The following is a 23,505-nucleotide window of genomic DNA, read 5'->3' as shown; positions in this document are numbered from 1 at the left end:
GAATTTCTCTATACAGAGTTAGGTTTTCAGTTAATTCTTCATGTTTGGTATGGTACCCGTTTCCTCAGCTATGCTTGGTATCCCTGAATTCAAATTTCCTTGTTTACCCTTTCTGCAGTTTTCCAGGATTGGGGGTAGTTGAGGAGATTAGCGGGGAACGTGGTTGTTTTCCAGAGTATATCCTGTCTCTCCTGTTGTTAGCTTCACCTGAACACATTCCTTTTGGATATATATACTGCTATGTACATTTGTCACTCCCTTGTCTCTGTTGCTTGGTACCTAAAGTTCTTCCAGTTGCTAGTGCTATGTAATCTAAGATCTATTGCTTTGGGGCTTATCTTACTACAGCAACCTTTTCTGATTTGTTGAGTCATTTACTACTTGTCTCCCTTGTAGCTTCCAAAATTTTATAGCTGTTGTCTTCTCTTATGTTCTTTTTCTGTTTGTAGCTTTATGTCCTTTTATCTCATTTCCTGGAGTTCTAGGAAGGAGAGGAGGTAATTTTTAAGTAGAACTATCTGTGCTTGTGATGTGGTCTTTTACCATTTCTCCCAGGGTCTTGTTTTATGTTTTCGTGTGTTCTTTCTACTTGATTTTTTTCCTCCACTACTTCACAGACATTTTTGAATTTTCCCATGAATTCTACTTTCCCTTTGTATTTTTCACCTTTCATTTTTTTGTCTTTTCTCTTCACTAGCAAGCTTCCTGGAAGAATAAAACTGTAGTTGATAACTCCACTTCACTTGTCTATAATAGTCTAGCCTCTTAGTTTGCATAATGATTGAAATACAACTTAGTTGTCTTTTAAAGCAATAGCCTATGAAATCTGCATTTACTATAATCTCATCATGGACAGTTGTCCATTTTTGTCTTTCAGTGACCCTTACATAGAAGTCTATGTACAATAAGTTCTTTTAATAACTTAATAACGTGTCAGGAAAATTGACTCCCTCGAGGATCTTGGTATATTTCCTCCTTTTTGATAGCTCACTGATACACATTCTATTTTTCTTTTTGTTCTGGCTACCAGGCAGCCCAGAACCAAATCTGGTCTTTAGTTACATCAGTAATATTAATCTGATTATTAGTATATTTGGTTCTTCCTCCTCCTCCTTTGGGGTGTAGGACTTCACCTCTTATCTCTGTTTCTCTGCGTGTTGATTTCATTCTCTCATACTACAGACTCTCTACTTCATGAGGCTGGAACCATGACTGCTGGCAGCTCTTGGCTCTCATCTTCCCAGCCCCTTCTACCAGAAGAAGGGGCTCTTTTGAAGAATCCTGGGAAGGACTCTGATTGGCCTGTCTTGGATCATGTACCCACCATCCCTGTGGCTGGAGTGGGGAGGGTACTATGAATGGCAACCCTCACTAGAACTACATAGTTGGAGTCAGGGGTAAGAGCAGTTTCCCTAAATCAGGGGGATGTCCTTCATATTGACTTTGAATGTTCATTTTTCTATTTTTTGTTGTTATAATACAGGTTGTTTATTTGTAGGCTGCCTCAAATCCTTTTCTGAAAAATGTGTTTGGCTGTAAATAAACGCATAAGATACCACAAACGCCTTTGATACCGTTACATTTGGCTCTTAAGTCCACCGCTATTGATTTTGATGTTAAAGTCAGGGAGCAAATCCAGTATTTTTTCAGTTTTCATTCTATTCGATCCAGTTTCAGCATTTAAAGCTATGATCACTCCATTGCTCTCTGATCACTAGTGCCATTGCAAAAACTATGATCTCTCCATTACAACTCTCTTTTCTCATGACTTTTGGGAAGTTGCTTTCTTCTCTTACCTCTTTAAACATTTCCTTTTGATTTCCTGTTTGGTATTACTTCCTTCTTTAAAATTTAAGTTACGTGATGTTTTTCTGGCTTATTTATTTGATTACTTTACCCTATGAAAACTTAGGATGCATGCTTGGGGATCTTCTAAGCATCAATATTACCTGAAAAGTTTTATTCCTTCAGATCCATGTTTGCAATTACCTTCTGGATATGTCTATTAAGATATCCTACGGATCTTAAATTTGATTTCTCTACAGGTAGTCACTGGCATAATTTAAGCTTTAGTGTTTTGTTGAGATTATTATAACAGCTTAAATCAACTTAGTTTTTGGTAAGGTGACATACTGACATGTTTCAAAAGTTTAATAAAATAAACAACAGGGCAGCTGGATAGCTCAGTCAGGTAAGCATCTGACTTTGGTTTAGGTCATGATATCAGGGTCCTGGATCAAATCCTGCATTGGGCTTCCTGCTCAGTGGGGAATCTGCTTCTCCTTCTGTCCTCTCCCCCCACCTTAGATTCTCTTTCAAAGAAATAAAATCTTTAAAAAAAAAAAAAAAAAAGATAAACAGTAGATGTGCCTGGCTGGCTCAGTTGGTGGAATGTGAGACTCTTGATGTTGGGGTTGTGAGTTTAAGCCCCACACTGGGTGTAGAGATCACTTAAAAATAAAATTAAAAAAATAGATAACACAAAAGATAAACAGTGAGGTTTTCCTTCTAAACCTCTTATTTGCCTAGGTTTGCTTTTAAACTTCCAATTGTTACTGTTTTTTATTCATTTTCCTAATTTATATATGTGATGCTTTAAATATATAGATTATTTTTATTCCTCTTTTTTTGGTAAAATGTAGCACATTACACATATAGCATACTTCTCCCTTTTCTTCTCTCCTTTTTAGTACAGTCCACTTCTGTTTGAAGATTATCTCCTACAAAACAAATATGGTTGTCATTTCCAACTTCTGTAGTGTTTCTTAACTGTTGGTGGAGCCAAAGGATTGTATTTTACAGTGACACTTTTTTTTAAGTAATCTCTTTGCATGGGGCTTGAACTCATGACCCCAAGTTACATGCTGTATTGACTGAGCTGGCCAGGCATCCTTGACACATTTAATTTATGTGTGGAGTATGGCTGGGGAAACACTGGTCCCCAACCCCCTTGTACCCAGCAATAATAAAAGTCTAGGGGCACCTGACTAGCTTGGTTGGCAGAGCATGCAATTCTTGATCTCAGGATTGTGAGCTTGAGCCCCACATTGGTGCAGAATTTACTTTAAAAAGTCTACATCTGCAGTTATGGAGTAGGGTTAGAAAATTATGGTATTGGGCATCTGGCTGGCTCAGTTGAAAGAGCATGCAACTCTTGATTTCAGGGTCATGAGTTCGAGCCCCACGTTGGGTGTAGAGATTACCTAAGTAAAAGAAAGAAAGAAAATTCTAGTATTGTTCTAGAGCCAAGTAGGGATTGTAGTTGCCCTAACAAGATGTAAGCTGTTTTTTCTCTGTATGGTCGCCACCTCTCTTATTACCACTTTCTCTACTCTATCTCCTACATAGCTAGGAGCAGACAAATAACTCCAAAAGATGACTTTCTGTGTGTTACTACTCTCAGATGTCATCAGTGCTTTTCTGTTCTCTAAGTCCCAAGTGCAAACTGTTATTTTCCATCTTAAGAAAATTGGCTCTTATTTTTGTATACTAAGTGCAGGCAGGCTTATTTTTGGATAATTGGGGAAAAGAAGATAAGTAGAGAAAAAAAATCCATAATTTTGCTCATAGACATCAGGCAGTATAGTAGTAAGGTCAAGATCACAGGCTTGAAGTTAGATGGAGTAGATCTGTGACTGGGCAGGTTTATCTTCTAAGCTGCAGTTTCTTCCTCTGCAGAATAGCATGGAGTTCTGCTTATGTGTCCAATACTCTCAGGTGCTTTTTTTTCTTTTTTTTAAAGATTTATTTATTTATTCATGAGAGATACACACACACACACACACACACACAGAGGCAGAGACATAGGCAGAGGGAGAAGCAGGCTCCTCACAGGGAGCCCAATGCAGGACTCACTCCTGGATTCCAGGATCATGACCTGAGCCGAAGGCAGGAGCCCAACCGCTGAGCCACACAGGCATCCCTCTAAGGTACTTTATATGAAGGAATATGTTTTACCTTCTGAACAGGACAATGAAATTGGTATTATTTGTATGTGGGATTTTTATTTTTTTATTTTTTAAGATTTATTTATTTGAGAGAGAGAGTGTACATAGAGGGAGAGAGTGAAGCAGACTCCCTACTGAGCAGGAAGCCTGATGTGAGGCTGGAACCCAGGACCCCGGGGATCATGACCCGAGCTGAAGGCAGTCATTTAACCAACTGAGCCAGCCTGGTGCCCCTATATGTATTGTTTTTCAATAACGAGGCAACTTGGGTCCTACAGCAGGTTAGTAATTTGTTCAGTGGGTACACCAGGTTTTGAACCCTGGGCACTCCAGAGATGATGTTACGCTACACTATAAATTCTACTTCAAGCAGGTAACCAGAAGTGTTAATACATATGTGTATCTGAATATCTTCATCTTGATGTTATTTTAGGATTGGAGAAAAATGAAATAACATCAATGTGGTGAGATTAGGAAGTAGAGCTTACCCATGAACAGTGGGTTTGAGTCGTCTGGGTCCATTAATATTCAGACTTATAAAATAAATACAGTACAGTACTGTAAATGTATTTTATTTCCCTTACACTTTCCTTACTTCCTTTTTCCTTTTAAAGTAGGCTCCATGTCCAGAGTGGAGCCAAACTGACTGAGCCACCTAGACACCCCTCCTTAAGCTTTTCTTAATACTTCTTTTTTCTGGGACACCTGGGTGGCTCAGTGGTTGAGCGTCTGCCTTTGGCTCAGGGCATAATTCTGGGGTCCTAGGATCGAGTCCCACATCGGGCTTCCTGCATGGAGCCTGCTTCTTCCTCCGCCTATGTCTCTGCCTCTCTCTCTGTTTCTCGTGAAAAAAAAAAAAAGAAAAAGAAAAACAATCATTCTTTTTTACTAACTTATTTTATTTTGAGAATACAGTATTTAAGACATATAAAATATATGTTGACTATTATGGTAAGGCTTCTGATCAACAGTAGGCCATTACTAGTTAAGTTCTTGGGGACTTACAGGTTTGAGTGTCGAGTTTTTTTTTTTTAATTAATTAATTAATTAATTAATTATTTATGATAGTCACACAGAGAGAGAGAGAGGCAGAGACACAGGCAGAGGGAGAAGCAGGCTCCATGCACTGGGAGCCCGACGTGGGATTCGATCCGGGGTCTCCAGGATTGCGCCCTGGGCCAAAGGCAGGCGCTAAACCGCTGCACCACCCAGGGATCCTGAGTGTCGAGTTTTGATGCAAGAGTTGACACCCATAACCTCCATGTTGTTCAAGGGTCAGCTGTATATTATTAGTTATAAGGGCGTTAGTCTTTCATGGTTGGATTTTTTTTTTTTTGAGGTTTTTTAGTTTCTGCCATTATATGTGTATATTTTAACCTGTTGTTACTACTTTAGTCCCTTTGTCATTAAAGTTAGGAAATATATTTAAGGGTGCCTGGGTGGTTCAGTGGTTGAGCATCTGCCTTTGGCTCAGGTCATGATCCCAGGGTTCTGGGATCGAGTCCTGCATCAGGCACCTGCAGAGAGCATACTTCTCCCTCTGCCTATGTCTCTGTGTGTGTGTGTGTCAAATGAATAAATGAATCTTTAAAAAAAAAGATATTTCTATGAGCTATTTCTCTGTTTATGAAAGTTTTTTTTTTAGATGTTCCAGAAGGTTTTGTTTGTCTGTTTGTTTTTAGAGAGGGAGATGGGGAGGGGCAGAAGGACAGGGAGAGAGAGAGAGACTCACTCTTAAACAGGTTCCACCGCCAGAGTGGAGCTCGATCTCACAACCCTGAGATCATGACCTGAGCTGAAATCAAGATTCACATGCTTAACTGAGCCACCCAGGTGCGCCCAGAATTTTTTATCTTCACTTTTTTGGCAACATTAATTTTATGGATGTTTGACTGCTTTTGGTGACTGATATTTTTAGAAAGTGTTGAGTTTTCTTTTTTTTTTTTTTTTAAAGATTTTATTTATTTATTCATGAGAGAGAGAGAGAGAGAGAGAGAGGCAGAGACACAGGCAGAGGGAGAAGCAGGCTCCATGCAGGGAGCCAGATGTGGGACACGATCCCTGGTCTCCAGGATCACACCCTGGGCTGAAGGCGGTGCTAAACCGCTGAGCCACCCGGGCTGCCCGAGTTTTCTCTCTTAAACACACTCCATCCTCTGGTTATCTTTGATACATGGATAACATATGTCGAAGTATGTTTCTTTTGTCGTTCGAACAAATAGCCATGTATTATCAGCCTTAGGAGAACTAAGATTTCACTTTTTTTTTTTTTTAAGATTTTATTTATTTATTCATGTGAGAGAGAGAGAGAGAGGCAGAGACACAGGCAGAGGGAGAAGCAGGCTCCATGCAGGGAGCCCAATGTGGGACTGGATCCTGGGTCTCCAGGATCAGGCCCTGGGCTGAAGGCGGTGCTAAACCGCTGAGCCACCCGGGCTGCCCAAGGTTTCACTCTTAACCAAACAAACACTTTTCATTTTTTTGGACTAACCTTATGTATTATATTTGTTTAAATATTTTATTTATTTATTTATTTTATTTGAGAGAGAGAGCATGTACCTTTGAATAGGGGGCAGAGGGGCAGAGGGATATGAAGAGAATCTCAGGCAGATTCCATGGTGAGTGTGGCACCCAACTTACGACCCTGAGATCATGACTGGAGCCGAAATGAAGTCAGATGCTTAACTGACTGAGCCACCCATGCACCCAATCTTATGGATTTTAATTTACTTGTGCGTGTGTGTGTGTAGGATTTTTAACATATTTTTATTTTTATTTTTAATTTTTCTGATTTTTTTTAAAAAGATTTTTTATTTATTCAGAGAGAGAGAGAGAGTGGCAGAGACACAGGCAGAGGGAGAAGCAGGCTCCATGCACGGAGCCCGACGTGGGACTCAATCCCGGGTCTCCAGGATCACATCCTGGGCTGCAGGCGGCGCTAAACCGCTGCGCCACCAGGGCTACCCTAATTTTTCTGATTTTAACTTCTTTTTAGTTGTAAGGCATAAGGTTCAATGAAAAGAGTGTAGCCAGTAGATGGACATTTAAAACTAAGTAATAAAATGAATATACATGTAGTTATTAACAAAGCTTAATAAGCAGAGCACTGCCCATACCTTTGACCTCTGTATGCCTCTCCCTCATCACGTTTCCACTTTTCCTGAAGGAAACACTTTCCTGAGTCCTCTGAGTTTTGTATTAATTGTTCTTCAGTTTTCTTTTTTTTTTAAAAAGATTTTATTTTTTATTTATTTGAAAGAGAGAGAGAGAGCATGAGTGGTGGAGAGAGGCATAGGCAGAAGCAGACTCCCCACTGAGCAGGGAGCCTGGTGGGCTTGATCCCAGGACTCTGAGGTCATGACCTGAGGAAGGCAAACTCTTTTTTTTTTTTAAGATTTTATTTATTTATTCATGACAGAGAGAGAGAGAGAGAGAGAGAGATCGAGAGGCAGAGGAAGAAGCAGGCTCCGTACAGGGAGCCTGACAGGGAGCTTGATCCCCTGTCTCCAGGATCACACCCCGGGCTGAAGGCAGCACTAAACCGCTGGGCCACTGGGGCTGCTCGGATGGCAAACTCTTAATTGAGTGAACCATCCAGGCGCTCCTCTTCAGTTTTATTTCTATACAACATATTAGTTGTGAGAGTTTTGTGTTTTAAGTAAATGAAATAATACTTAAATGAATTTTTTTTTATTCACAGTATGCTTTTGAAATTTATCTATTTGGTGCATGTACCTATAGTTGATTCAGTTTCATTGTTGTATAATATTTTAGGATATGAATTACATACTATCCATGCTGCTGTTGACAGACATACAGATTTTTGTCAGTGTTTTGCATTATGAACATCTTCATGAATATTTTTGTACATGTGCAGGAATTTATCTAGGTTACTACTCTTCAAACTGCTGGATGTGCTCCCAAAAGGGTCATGAGATCAGATTAGTAGGGAGCAACTAACTTAAAAAAATAGAGCAGAAAAACATTCATAGTGCATTTTCAGTATCCTGTGTATATATACAGGCTTGCAATATAAAACATATATATATCTTTTTAATAAAACATATTTCTTAAAGTGGTTCATGGTCAGAAAAGTTTGAGAAACACTGCTTCGGGTATATACTTAGAAGTGCAGGTGTGAGGTTGTTAGGAAGGTCAGTTCATTTTCAGAAATGGTTGTTTCATTTTACTTTTGTACTATAGATTGGTTTCTTCTGTCAGTGCTTAATCAGTGCTTAGTATGTCAGTCTTTTTTTTTTTTTTTTTTTTTTTTTTTAAGATTTTATTTATCTATTCATGAGAGACAGAGAGAGAGAGAGAGAGGCAGAGACACAGGCAGAGGGAGAAGCAGGGAGCTTCTGTCAATCCTGGGTCTCCAGGATCAGGCCCTGGGCTGAAGGCAGTGCTTAACTGCAGAGCCACCCGGGCTGCCCATGTGTTCCACTTTTTGAGGAAGTGCCAAAATATTTTTCACAGTGGCTGCACTATTTTATATTCCTATCAGCAATACATGAGGGTTCCAGTTTCTCCACATCTTCTCCAACTCTTATTTTTGGTTTCTTTTCTCTTCGAAATTATAGCCATGCTATTGGTGTGAAGTGGTATCTCCTTGTGGTTTTGATTTCTTTCTACCTGTAGTGATGCTACCTTTTTTGCCAATTTTGTTTCAGCCACATTTTGTAGTTTTCAGTGTACAAGTTCTTTGCTTCTTTGGATAAGTGTATTCCTTGTTTTTGTTTTAAAGATTATATTTATTTATTCATGAGAGACACAGAGAGAGAGGCAGAGACATAAGCAGAGGGAGAAGCAGGCTCCCCGTGAGGAGCTGGATGCAGGACTCGACCCCAGGACCCTAGAATCACAGGCAGACGCTCAACAGTGAGCCAGCCTAGTGCCCCTGGATAAGTGTATTCCTAAAATTTCTTTTTTTGATGCTGTTATACATGCAGTTATTTATTTATTTTTTAGAAGACTCCGTACCCAGTGTGAACCCTAGTATGGGGCTTAAACTCACAACCCTGAGATAAGACCTGAGCTGAGATCAAGAGTTGGATGCTTGACTGACTGAGCCACCTAGGCCCCCTGATAAATGCAATTGTTTTAATTTCCTATTAAGATTGTTCATTTATAGTTGTGTTTTTTGTTTTTTTTGTTTTTTTTAAACTTTTGGGACGCCTGGGTGGCTCAGTGATTGGGCGTCTGCCTTTGGTTTGGATCGTGATTCTCGAGTCCCAGGATCAAGTCCTGCTCCCTGTATGGAGCCTACTTCTCCTTCTGCCTCTCTCTCTCTCTGTCTCTCATGAGTAAATAAAAGGCTTAATTTTTTTTTTTTTTAGATTTATTTTGAGTCAAATATAGAGTCACATGCAGGTGTAAAAAATAATACAAAGAGAGTTCGTATACCATCTACTCAGTTTCCCCAATGTTGGTATTTTTAAGAATTACAGGATAATATCAGCATCAGGTTATTGAATTTGATATGGTTAACAGAATAATTCCATCAGAAGGATCACTCATGGTGCCTTTTTTTTTTTCATAGTACCTTTTTTATAGCTATACCTACTTCATTACTAATTCCTTCCAGGCTTAGTTTCTGGCAAGCACTGATGTATCAACCAGTTCTGTAATTTTGCCATTTCAGGGATGCTATATAAATGGAAGTAAAGAACATGTAACTTTTTGAGATTGGGTTTTTTTCCCTCATGTAACATGATTCTTTGGAGATTCATCCAGTTTGTTGAATGTATCAGTAGCTCCGTTGCTTTTTCTTAGTGTTTTATGTTACGGGTATACCACAGTTTGTTTAATTATTCATCTGATGCAAGATACTTCAGGTATTTCTGGTTTGGGGCTATCATGAATAAAGCTGATTAAACTACTCTTGTGTAGATTTCTGTGTGAACATAGGTCTCCATTTCTCTGGGATGAATGTCCATTTGTACAATTGCTGAGTTGTATGAGGGCTGCATGTGTAGTTTCTTAGAAGAAATTGCCGAGGTGCCTCGCAGCTCAGTCGGTTAAGTGTCTGCCTTTGGCTCAGGTCATGATCTCAGGCCCTTGGGTTTGAGCCCTGCTTTGGGCTCTCAGCTCAGTGGGGAGCCTACTTCTCCCTCTGCCTCTCCTCCTGCTTGTGTACTCTCTCTTTCTGTCAAATAAATAAAATCTTTTTTTTTTCTGTTTTGCTGCCCTTTATTTATTTATTTGTTTATTTTTAATAATAAATTTATTTATTGGTGTTCAATTTACCAACATACAGAGTAACACCCAGTGCTCATCCCGTCAAGTGCCCCCCCTCAGTGCCCGTCACCCATTCTACCCCACCCCCCGCCCTCCTCCCCTTTCACCACCCCTAGTTCGTTTCCCAGAGTTAGGAGTCTTTATGTTCTGTCTCCCTTTCTGATATTTCCCACACATTTCTTCTTCCTTCCCTTCTATTCCCTTTCACTATTATTTATATTCCCCAAATGAATGAGAACATATAATGTTTGTCCTTCTCCGATTGACTTACTTCACTCAGCATAATACCCTCCAGTTTCATCCACGTTGAAGCAAATGGTGGGTAAATAAAATCTTAAATAAAGAAAAAAATTCCTAAAGTGTTTTCCGGAGTGACTGTACCATTTCCATTAGAAGTCTGAGCAAGCCAGTTTTTTGGCATCTTTGCTAGCATGTGGCATTTTCACTTTTTTTTTTTTTTTTTGGTCATTCTTTTTATTTAGTAGTTTTGGTAGGCATATAGTGATACCATATTGTGATTTAAAAAAAAAAAACAATTATTTTGGGCAGCCCCGGTGGCACAGTGGTTTAGCGACACCTGCGGCCCCGGGGTGTGATCCTGGAGACCCGGGATCGAGTCTCGCGTTGGGCTCCCTGCGTGGAGCCTGCTCCTCCCTCTGCCTGTGTCTCTGCCTCTCTCTCTCTCTCTCTGAATAAATAAATAAATCTTCAAAAAAAATTATTTTGACAGAGAGTGAGTGAGCATGCATGCACAACCTGGGGAAATCAGCAGAGGGAGTGGGAGAAGCAAATTCTCTGCTGGATGGGGAATGTAATGTGGGGCTTGATCCCAGGACCTTGGGATTGTGACCTGAGCCAAAGGGAGATGCTTAACTGACTGAGCCACCCAGGCACCCCTATTGTGATTTTAATTTGCATTTGCCTAATGGCTAATGATGTTGACCATCTTTTATCTTTTTATGTATTTGCTGTTTATATATCCTTTTTAGGTCATATGTCTTATCTTTTGAGCAAATGTTTATTTGTGACTTTTGCCTATTTTCCAATTATTGTGAAATTTAATTAATTAAAAAAAATCTCTACACCCAGCATGAGGCTCAAACTCATGACCCAGTGATCAAGAGTTACATGCTCCATTGACTGAACCAGCCAACTGATCCTGAAAATATTTATATTTAGAATTAGCTAGCTGGATTCCTTTTTTTTTTTTTTGTAGGTTTTTTTTTTTTTTTTTTTTTTAAAATCTTATTTGAGAGAAAAGGAGAGAGAACATGAGCAGGGGGAGAAGCTGACTGACTCCTCACTGAGCAGCGATGACATCCCCCCCCCCCCCCATGTGGGGCTTGATCCCAGGACTCTGAGATCATGACCTAAGCTGAAGGTAGATGCTCAACCAACTGAGCCACCCAGGTGCCCCTAGACTCAGTTTAGATGATCGCAACTTTGTTGGCAACATTCAAAGCATAATAGGAGCAAGGTGAACATAGACTTTTTTTTCTCCTTAAGGCCTGCTGTGGAGAAGGATGCCTTGTACATCCTGCTGCTCTCACACTGTCTTTCTCTCCTCTGGTTTCTTCTGGCACACCAGTGGTTTCTTTGTTAATGTCGTTCTCATTCAAATATTTTTTCATCATTTGCTTATTTTTTTATTGTAGATTTGACAGTTCTGTATATATTCTATGTGCTCTTTGCCAAGTACATGATTTGCTCTTATTTTATCCCAAATTGGAGCAAAGTTTTTATTTTTGATGAAGTACAATTTATAAATTTATTCTTTTATGGATCATACTTTTGTTGTCAAACTTAATAACCCTGTACCCAATCTTAAATCCCAAAGATTTTTTTCCTGTGTTTTCTTGTTATTTATTTAGTTTTTAAGTGAGCTCTATGCCCAATATGGGGCTTGAACTTGATTGTGAGATTAAGAGTTTCATGTTCTACTGACTTAGCCAGCCAGATGCCCCTCTTTTAAAAATATTATAGTTTTATGTTTTACTTTTAAATCTCTGATTCATTTTGAGTTAATTTTTATATAAAGGGTAAGACTTTTTTTTTTAATTTTTTTACCTTGTCTCTTTGCCTGTGGATTTCCAAACGCTCCAATGCCAACCATTTGTTGAAAAGTCTGTCTTCTTCTTTTTTTTTTTTTTGAAACGTCTGTCTTCCTTTGAATTGCTCTCGCACCTTTGTCCAAAATCAGCTGGGCATCTTTGGGTATATTTCTGGGTTTTCTGTTCTGTTACGTTGATCTTTGCATTTGTGTCTCTGGCTGGCAGTACCAGGTGTCTTAATTATAGTACATGATGATTTTTCAGTCACATGGATGATTCTACTTTATTCTTTCACAAAATTATTTTGGTTATCTAGTTTCTTTGTGTTGGTTTTTAAATATATATTTTATTTTTATTTTTTTAAAGATTTTATGTATTCATGAGAGACACACACACACACACACACACACACACACACACAGAGGCAGAGACACAGGCAGAGGGAGAAGCAGGTTCCATGCAGGGAGCCTGACGTGGGACTTGATCCTGGGTCTCCAAGATCAGGCCCTGGGCTGAAGGCAGACGCTCAACCGCTAAGCCAACCCAAGCATCCCCCTTCTTGGTAGTTTTTAAAGTACAAATTGAAATTTGAAAATAGTTACAGGGCTAGCATTGGCTGGGTGGGTCATTTGGAAGAGCATATGACTGTTGATCTTGGAGTTGTGAGTTCAAGTTCCATTTTGAGTGTAGAGATTACTAAAAAATATTAAGTAACTTTAATAAAAAATTTAGGAGCCTCGGTGTCCATCAAAAGATGAATGAATAAAGAAGATATGGTTTATGTATACAATGGAATATTACTCAGCCATAGAAATGACAAATATCCACCATTTGCTTCCATGTGGATGGAACTGGAGGGTATTATGCTGAGTGAAATAAGTCAATCGGTGAAGGACAAACATTATATGGTCTCGTTCATTTGGGGAATAAAGTAAAAGGGAATAAAGGGGAAAGGAGAGAAAATGAGTGAAAATATCAGTGAGGGGGACAAAACATGAGAGACACCTAACTGGGAAACGAACAAGGGGGTAGTGGAAAGGGAGGTGGGCGGGTGTTGGGGTGACTGGGTGACGGGCACTGAGGGGGACACTTGGTGGGATGAGCACTGGGTGTTCTGCTGTATGTTGGCAAATTGAACTCCAATAAAAAAATAAATAAAATTCAAAAAAAATTAAAAAAATTAAAAATAGTTAAGGGCTATGACCAGTTTTGTAATGGGTGAATTGGAGTAAGTTATATTTTTCAAGGAAGGGATTCATCTCATATAAGCTGTCAGTTATGTGTGGAGTTGTTCATCGCATTCCCTTATTACTCTTTTGATGTCTGCGGGATCTGTACTGATATCCCCTCTTTCATTTTTGATAGTGGTGATTTGTCTTCTCTCCTTTTCTTTGTCAGTGTTGCTAGAGGTTTATCAATTTTATTGATCTTTTGAAAGAAACAGCTCCTTGCTTTGTTGACTTTATTTTTTCTATTTTAAATTTCTTTGATTTCTGCTCTTATATTTATTTTTATCTGCTTTCTGCTTGCTTTGAGTTTATTTTGTTCTTTTTTTAGTTTCCCGAGGTGAAGCTTAGATTATTGATTTGGGACTCTTCCACTTTGTGCATTGTTAAAGATCTTCCTCTTATTACTGGTTTAGCTGGATCCCACAAATTTTATTATGTTTTATTTTCATTTTCATTCAGTTTATTATATTTTTTCATTTTCCTTGCAGCTTCCTCTTTATTATTGTGTCACTTTCTTCTGGCCTGTGTGGTTTCTGATAAGAAATTTGTTCCCAGGGCAGCCCCAGTGGCGCAGTGGTTTAGTGCCGCCTGCAGCGCCGCCTGCAGCGTGATCCTAGGGACCCTGGATCGAGTCCCACATCAGGCTCTCTGTATAATGCCTGCTTCTCCCTCTGCCTGTGTCTCTGTCTCTCTCTCTCTGTCTCTATGAATAAATAAAAAATCTTAAAAAAAAAAAGAAATTTGTTCCCAAATTATTTTTCTTCTATAAATAAAATGTTTTTCTTTTTGTTACTTTCAAGATGTTTCCTGTGTTTAGACTTCAGAAGTTGAATTAGGTTGTGTTTAGAGGTAGATGCCTTAGAATTATCCCTTGGGACATTTGCTCAGCTGCTTTATTCTGTGGTTTTATGGCTTACCAAAATGGTAGTTTTTCTAGCTGTTATTTATTTGAGTACTTTTTCAGTTCCACTTTATTTCTCCTCTTCTTCCTGAGACTCTGATGACATAAATGTTAAGATTATTTGTTATATTCCCAAAGATCTCTGAGAGTCTGTTTTTTCTTCACTGTCTGGTGCTTACATTGAGTAATTTTCATGGTTACATCTTCTAGTTCATGAATTCTTTTACTCTTTTTCCTTAATTCTGCTGTTGAGGTCATGCATTGAGCTCTTTATCTTGAATATCGTACTTTTCAGTTCTAAAAATTTCCATTTTTTCTTTATATTTTCAGTTTCTGCTAAGGCTTTTTATATTCCTGTGCTCATGGAATCCTTTATTTTCCCCCTAAAGATTTTATTTATTTATTCATGAGAGACACACAGAGAGAGGCAGAGACTTAGGCAGAGGTAGAAGCAGGCTCCTTGCGGGGAGCCTGTTGCCGAACTCAAACTCAGTCCTAGGACCCCAGGGTCATGCCCTGAACCCCAAGGCAGATACTCAACCATCGAGCCACCCAAGGGCCCCATCATGGAATCCTTTTTAAAAAAATTTTTAACATAGGGCTTGAATTTACAACCCTGCGATGCAGAGTAGCATAATCTACTGACGGAGCCAGTTAGGTGCCCCTCAGAGTCATTTTTATTATGACTGCCATAAAATCTTCATCAGATAATTCTAACGTTGGTCAGATGTTAAAATTATAAATATCTTAGTGTTGGCACCTATTGATTATTTTTTTCATTCAGTTTGAGGTCTTTTGGTCTTGTTACGACACATGATGTTTGATTGAAACATGAACATTTTTTGGAGTACCTAGGTGACTTGGTTAAATGTCTGCCCTTGGCTCAGGTCATGACCAGTATCTTGGGATCGAGCCCTTCATTGGGCTTTCTGCAGGGAGCCTGCTCCTCCTTCTCCCCCTGCCTGCTGCTCCTCCCCCTGCTTGTGCTATGTCAAATAAATAAAATCTTTAAAAAAAAATATTTTTTTGTGTTATGCTATGGGACTTTGCATCTTACATAAACCTGTTTTAGCTAGGTTTCTCTAACTTGCCTGACAAGAGGAGTTGTGAGTGTCATCTCCTTATGCCAGGTATGAGATGAAGTTCATGCTCCCCATTGGGCCTTTGTTGACACTTGAGGGAGGCTGCTTGTTAATGCTGAACAGTATTGGCAAATTATGACTCTCTACTTGATTTCCACAGTGAATGTGGCCTCATTTACCACTGTGTATTGGTGAAACTCCTAACTCCTTGCTGTACCTTCTGACACCACTCCACGGGATAGGTTTTGTTTCCTTGTTACTGCCAGATGAAAGTAGAAGTCCATCCTTCCCTTGTCACCATTGAGGGACATGCTGTTTACCATCTAGTGAGGCTGAAAATTCTGGTTCCCTACCTGACCTGCTCTTATACTACCCCAGTGGTAGTCTTGGGAGGACTCAGTCTCACAAGGGTGGTTGTTAAGTTCCCTACTTGACCAATTGTAAGAGTGGGTAGGATTAGTTTTTCTGTGATGTTAAGCTGGGTAGAGTACTATCTAAAAGTTTTCTTTCCTGGGATCCCTGGGTGGCGCAGCGGTTTGGCGCCTGCCTTTGGCCCAGGGCGCGATCCTGGAGACCCGGGATCGAATCCCACATCGGGCTCCCGGTGCATGGAGCCTGCTTCTCCCTCTGCCTGCGTCTCTGCCTCTCTCTCTCTCCTCTCTGTGCATTCTCATAAATAAATAAAAAATCTTAAATAAAAAAAAAAAAAAAAAAAAAAAGTTTTCTTTCCTTACTAATATGATCCCTTCCTGGCTGTTTGTCTAGAGAGACAGAGAGAGAAAGAGACAGGAGGAAGCCTTTTGCTTGAGCTTTTTGGGGAGGGTGGGGGGTTCTGTGCTTTTTGGTGCTTCTGCATTGCTGACTTATTCCATTCCAAGAGTGGGATATAGTAGGCAAAAAAAAAAAAAAAAAAAAAAAAAAAAACTCTTGATAATGTCACTAGCATGTTATTCCTTGGGTCCCGTGGTTTCTAGCTAATTTGCCTTAATATGTTTCGGAATATGTCTGTTTTATTTAAAATGTCCACAGGTTTTTTGTTTTTTAAAGGTTTTATTTATTGGGACGCCTGGGTGTTTCAGCGGTTGAGCATCTGCCTTTGGCTCAGGTTGCAATCCTGTGTCCCCCGGATCGAGTTCTGCATTGGACTTCTTGCATGGAGCCTGCTTCGCCCTCTGCCTATGTCTCTCTGCCTCTCTCTCCGTGCCTCTATGAATAAATAATTAAAATCTTTTTTTAAAGATTTTAAAAACCTTTACATTATTTTTTAAGATTTTATGTATTCATGAGAGACACAGACAGAAAGGCAGAGACATAAACAGAGGGTGAGGTAGGCTCCTCGCGGGGAGCGCAATGTGGGACTTGATTCCAGGACCCCAAGATCACAACCTGAGCCAAAGGCAGATGCTCAACGACTGAGCCACCCAGGTGTCCCAAGGGTTATTGTATTCTTCCTGATTTTCTGTTTACTGGTTCTGTCCATTGACAGAGGTTTGTTGAAATCTCCAAATACAATTGTGGGTTTTCCCTTTTTTTGTTGTTGTTATGTTATTATTGCTTCATGTATTTTGAAGGTGTTGAGGATTTATGTATTTTCTTAATGAGTGAAACCCTTTATGTTTGTAAAATGATCCTCTTTTTTTTCCTGATAATTTTGTTGATTTTTACTTTTTACTGTGGTATCATGAACATAAAGCGTTATTATAAATTTCAGGTGTACAGTATAACTCAGCAATTTTATGTATTTCTCAGTGCTTATCAAAATAGGTGTACTTTTGGGGGTGCCTGAGTGGCTCAGTCAGTTAAGCGTCTTCCTTCAGCTCCGATCATGATCCCAGAGTCCTGGAATTGAGTCCTAAGTCTTGCTCCCTACTCAGTGAGGAATCTGCTTCTCCCTCTCTCTGCTCTTGTGCTTTTCATTCCCTCGCTTTCTCTCTCTCCTCAAAATAATAAAATCTTAAAAAAAGTGTACTTTTAATCCCTTTTACTATTAATCTTACCTGTTTTACCCATCCCCCACCCACTTCCCCTCTGGCAACCACCAGTTTTCTATGTGTCTGTTTTATGGGTCTGTTTCTGCTTTTTGTTCATTTATTTTTTAGGATCCACATGTAAGCAAAATCATATGGCATTTGTCTTTCCCAGTCTGACTTACTTTAGTTAGCATTATACTCACTAGGTTCATTCATGTCACAAATGGAAAGAGTCATTTTTCTTTTTTTTTTTTTTTGGCTGAGCAATATTCCATTGCACACAAACACACACCCTTTTATACATTCATCTATCCGTGGACTCTTGGGTTACCTCCCTATTTGGCTGTGGTAAATAATGCTGCGGTAAACATAGAGATGCATATGTCTTTTTGAATTAGTGTTTTTATTTTATTTAGGTAAATACTCAGAAGTGGAATTAGTGAATTGTATGATACTTATGTTTCTAATCTTTCTTTTTGTTTTGTTTTGTTTCTGATTTTTTGAGAGACCTTTATACTGTTTTTTTCCACAGCTGCATCAATTTGCATTCCCACAAACAGTGCATGAGGGTGTTTTTTTCCTTCCACATGTTTACCAACACTTGTTTCTTGTATTTTTGTTTTTAGCTGTTCTGACAGGTGTGAGGTAATACCTCATTGTGGTTTTGATTTCTGTTTCCCTGATAATGAATGATGGTGAGCATCTTTTCATGTGTTTGTCGACCATCTATCTGTGTGTATGTATTCAGGGCTTCTGCCCACTTTTTAATCAGACTTTTTTGGTGTTGAGTTGTATAAGTTCTTTATATATTTTGGATATTAGCCCCTTATCAAGACATATAATTTACAAATATTTTCTTACACTCCTTGGGTTGCCTTTTCATTTTGTTGAAGATTTCTTTAGCTATGCAAAGCTTTTTTTTTTTTTTGATGTAGTCCCAAAGTTTATTTTTGCTTTTATTTTATTTTTATATGGTTTTATTTGCCTGAGGAGACATATCTATATTTCTATGGCTGATGTCAAAGATATTAACTACCAATGTTTTCTTCTAGGAGTTTTTGGTTTCATGTCTCACATGTAGGTCTTTAATCTATTTTGAGGTCTTTTTTTTTTTTTTTTGTATAACTGAGAAAATGGTCCAGTTTTTTTTTTTTTTTGCATGTAATTATCCAGTTTTCCCAGCACCGTTTGTTGAAGAGACTGTCTTTTCCCCATTATATGTTCTTGCTTCTTTTGTCATAGATTAATTGACTATAAAAGCATAGGGTTATTTCTGAGCTCTCTATTTTGTTCCATTGATAGTGTTTTTGTGCCACTACTATACTGTTGTTTTTTTTTTTAAGATTTTATTTATTTATGAGAGAGAGAGAGAGAGAGAGAGAGGGGCAGAGACACAGGCAGAGGGAGAAGCAGGCTCCACCAAGGGAGCCTGATGCGGGACTTAATCTCGGATCTCCAGAATCACGCCCTGGGCTGAAGGTGGCGCTAAACCGCTAAGCCACCCGGGCTGCCCCTAGTATACTGTTTTGATTATATACTATTGTAAGTATAGCTTTAAATCTGATATTATGGGATCCCTGGGTGGCGCAGTGGTTTGGCGCCTGCCTTTGGCCCAGGGCGCGGTCCTGGAGACCCGGGATCGAATCCCACGTCGGGCTCCCGGTGCATGGAGCCTGCTTCTCCCTCTGCCTGTGTCTCTGCCTCTCTCTCTCTCTCACTGTGTGCCTATCATAAATAAATAAAACTTAAAAAAAAAAAATCTGATATTATGATACACCAACTTTGGTCTTCTTTTTTAAGATTGGCCATTTGAAGTTTTTTCTGGTTTCATAGTCTTGTTCTGTAAACAATGGTATTTTGTTAGAGATTGTAGCTTGCTTTGGGTAGTATGGCTATTTTAACAGTATTGGTTCTTCCATTTCTTTCTTTCTTTTTTTTTTTTTTTTTTTAAAAGATTATTTATTCATGAGTGAGACAGAGAGAGAGAGGGGGCAGAGACACAGGCAGAAGAAGAAGGAGGCTCCATGCAGGGAGCCCGATGCGGGACTTGATCACGGGACTCTGGTATCATGACCTGAGCCAAAGGCAGGTGCTCAACCTCTGAGACATCCAGGCGTCCCGGTTCTTCCATTTCTTGAGCATGGACTATCTTTCCTTTTTTTAATTTATGTTTTCAAGGTTTTTTTTTTTTTTAAAGATTTTATTTATTTATTTATGAGAGACACAGAAAGAGAGAGAGAGAGAGAGAGAGAGGCAGAGACACAGGCAGAGGGAGAAGCGCTGGGAGCCCGACGTGGGACTCGATCCCAGGTCTCCAGGATCAGGCCCTGGGCTGAAGGCGGTGCTAAACCTCTGAGCCCTGTTTTCAAGGTTTTTAGTCAGTGATTTATAGCTTTCAGAGTACAGGTCTTTCACCTCCTTAAGTTTATTCCTAGGTATTTTTGGTGTAATTGTAAATGGGATTATTTTTAAAATTTCTGTTTTTGCTACTTTATTATTAATGTATAGAAATGCAACAGAGTTCTATAAATTTTTTATCTTCTGACTTTACTGAATTTGTTTATCAATTCAAACAGTTTTTTGGTAGAGCCTTTAGAAATTTCTATGTATAGGATCATGTCATCTACAAATAGTGACAGTTTTACTTCTTCCTTACCAATTTGGATGCTTTTTATTTCCTTATTATTTTTTAAACATTTAATTTATTTGAGAGTGAATGAGAGAGAGAGCAAGCAAGGGGAGGAGCTGAGCAGGGAGCCTGATTCGACACTGGATCCCAGCACTCCAGGATCATGATCTGAGCTAAAGGCAGCCACTTAACCGACTGAGCTCCCTAAATGCCCTGAAGATGCTTTTTATTTCTTTTTGTTATCTGATTGCTATAGCTAGGAGTTTAGGTACTATGTTAAATAAAAGTGGTTACAGTGAGCATCCTTGTCTCAGTCCCTGATCTTACGGAAAAAAATCTCAGTAGTTCACTACCATGGACTATGATGTCAGCTGTGGGTTTTTCATGATCTTCATTTGCTGCGATATATTCCCTTAACAACTACTTTGAGGGGATTTTATCATGAATGGATGTTCTACTTTTTCCAATACTTTTTCTGCATTTATTGAGATGATCGTGTTTTTTATCCTTTCTCCTGTTATATATCAGGTTGATTTATTAGCAAATACTGAATTACACTTGCATCCCAGGAATACATCCCACTTGGTTGTGGTGAATGCTTCTTTATATTGTTGGGTTTAGTTTACTAATATTTTGTTGAGGATTTTTGCATCTATATACATTAGAGATACTGGGTTGTCCTCTTTTCTGGTAGTCTTTATCTGGTTTTATTATCAGTAATGCTGGCTTCTTAGAATTTTCCTTCCACTTTTTTTTTTTTGTAGTTTTGTAATAGTTTTAGAAGAATACATATCAAACTCTTTAAATGTTAGATAGAATTCAACTGCATTAAATCCTTTTATCTTTATGAAATGACCCTCTTTTTCCTTTCTTTTTCTTTTCTTTTCTTTTTATTTATTTTTTAATTTTTATTTATTTATGATAGTCACACACAGAGAGAAAGAGAGGCAGAGACATAGGCAGAGGGAGAAGCAGGCTCCATGCACCGGGAGCCCGACGTGGGATTCGATCCCGGGTCTCCAGGATCGCGCCCTGGGCCAAAGGCAGGCGCCAAACCGCTGCGCCACCCAGGGATCCCCTCTTTTCTTCTTTTTTAATTGGAGAGGGAGAGTGCATAGGAGCAGGGAGAGAGGCAGAGAGGTAGAAGCAGACTCTCCACTGAGCAGGGAACCAGTGCATGGCTCAATTCCAGGACCCTGGGGTCATGACCTGAGCTGAAGGCCGACACTTAACTGACTGAGCCACCCAGGAACCCTCATCTTCTTTTTTACTTTATTTTATTTTATTTTTTTTAAGATTTTTAAAAAATTTATTCATGAGAGACACAGAGAGAGGCAGAGACATAGGCAGAGGGAGAGGCAGGCGCCTTTCCGGGAACCTGATGTGGGACTTGATCCTGGATCATGGGATCAACCCTGAGCCAAAAGACACTTAACTGCTGAGGCACCCAGGCATCCCTTCTTTTTTTCTTGGTAATATTTATTTTTAAATTTACTTTATGTGATATTAATAAAACGATTTTAACTTTCTTTTGATTCTCCATGATATAATAATGACCTTTTTTTCTGGATGCTTTCTTAGAGATTTTTTTCTTTATCTATGATTTTTGGCAATTTAATCATATATCTTCATTTACATTTCTTTTATTGTCTATATTGACACAGTTAACATTTCTTAATATTTCTGTTGCTCGGTGTTCATTTACAGAGTTGCTTCATTCTATTGTGTTTATAATATTAAATATGGTGAATTGTTGACATTTTCTGATTTTTTTTTACTGCAATATCTCCTCTTTAGTGGCTCAAATACAAGTATATTTGGCCTTTTGAAGTTATCTTAAAGCTAACTTATACTCTTTTTTTTTTTTTTTTTTTTTAGTAAATTGTATGTTCAGCTAGGGGTTTAAATTCATGACCCTAAGGTAGAGTTTCATGCTCTATTGACTAAGCTAGCCTGGTGCCCCACACTCTTCATTTTTTTCTTTTAAGATTTTATTCATTTATTCATCACACACACACACACACACACACACACACACAGGCAGAGACACAGGCAGAGGGAGAAGCAGGCTCCATGCAGAGAGCCTGACGTGTGGGACTCCATCCCAGGTCTTCAGGATCAGGCCCTGGGCTGAAGGTGGTGCTATAAACAGCTGAGCCACCTGGGCTCCCCACACTCTTTTTTTTTTTTTTTCCACTCTTCATTTCTTAAAGTAGTTTTTCTATTTGTTTCATTTTAGTTAGTAGCTCTTCATTTGACTTCTTGTGCTGTAAATCTCATAGTATGTTTTTCATCTTTGTAGTTTTCATTTCTAGAAGTTTAAAGTTTTAAAAATTTTTATTCATATTTCTGCTTAACATGTTTAATGTTTTTTTCTAGCTTTTTGAACATATGGAATGTATTCACTGTAGTTATTTTATAGAACTTGTGCATCAATTCTGTTACCTGTTATTTCAAGATTGATTTGAACAACTGGTTTTTGTTTCATTATTGGGTGTAATTTGTTGCTTTTGTGTTTGTCTTTTATACTTTTGATTTTTAGTCATTGTGAATTTTATCTTGTTATTTCTTCATTTTAGTATGCCTAAAAATACTATTGTACTTTGTTCTGTGACATGGTTAAGTTATTAGAAAAGTTTTTCCCTTTTGGATCTTGCTTTAATGTTTTGTTTGGATAGACCAGAGCTCTGTTTAGTCCAGGGTTACCTTTTCCCTCTTTCTGAGGCATAATCTTTCTTAGTATTCTGATGTGGTATTAATTATTAGTTTTTTTTATTCTGGCTTTTGGGAACAAGCATTATTTGCGTCTTTGTGGGAGTTCTGGTTCTGTTCTCTCTGAATCATCTGGTGGTTCTCTCCCTGACTTTGAATAGTTAGTCCTCTCACCTGCATGTGCTGATTACTGCTCACTCAACAGTTTCTAGGATAAGCCTGTGTAGATATTTTCATTTTTCTCTCTCTCTTCACCTCTTCTCAGTGCTGGTCTCCCTTGTGACCTGTAGCCACCCTGGCTTCCTTGGACTCCCAGCTCCATTTCTTCAGTTTGAGGAGACCACATGCTCTGCCTGGGTTGCTTTTCCCTGTTCCATGGCCTGGAAACTCTGAAGGCAATAAGTGGGGCAAATGTATGGCCTCTGTAGTTTCTTTCTTGTTTCCCAGGATTACTGTCTTTCATTACTTGGCAAAATCTTCAGGTCTGTTGTTCATACATTTTGTTAGGTTTTATTATTTCATGCAGAAGGCTGAATTTGGTCCCTTTTACCCGATCTTGAGTATCATAAGTGATATTATTGTGCTTTTTATTGCTTTTTATTATTATTATTATTGTTTTTTATTTTCATTATGACTAGTGATATTGAGCACATTTTAATTTGCTTATTGACCATTCATGTGTTTTCTTTTGTGGAGAGTTTGCTCAAGCCTTTCACCCTTTTCCTTCCTTCTTTTTTTTTTTTTTTA

The 23,505-nt window shown here is 38.8% G+C and overlaps 1 protein-coding gene across 24 annotated transcripts in view; it reads left to right on the top strand.

Moving 5' to 3' along the window:
* The window catches only part of MLLT10 (MLLT10 histone lysine methyltransferase DOT1L cofactor), a 251,054-nt gene that overhangs the window by 21,754 nt on the left and 205,795 nt on the right, over positions 1-23,505 (top strand). For 2 of the 24 annotated variants that reach the window (XM_049100108.1, XM_025464006.3), the window contains exon 1: positions 1,227-1,397. The exons of the other annotated variants lie outside the window; for them this stretch is intronic. The gene's annotated coding sequence lies outside the window, so the exon portion shown is untranslated. Of the gene's footprint in view, positions 1-1,226; positions 1,398-23,505 lie in introns of those variants that run through there. 24 annotated transcript variants of the gene reach the window in all.

The sequence above is a fragment of the Canis lupus genome, chromosome 2 (genome assembly GCF_003254725.2).
Source record: "Canis lupus dingo isolate Sandy chromosome 2, ASM325472v2, whole genome shotgun sequence".
NCBI classification, from domain to species: domain Eukaryota; kingdom Metazoa; phylum Chordata; class Mammalia; order Carnivora; family Canidae; genus Canis; species Canis lupus.
Note: the sequence above shows the minus strand (reverse complement) of the source record. Positions and strands in the feature narration are given on the sequence as shown.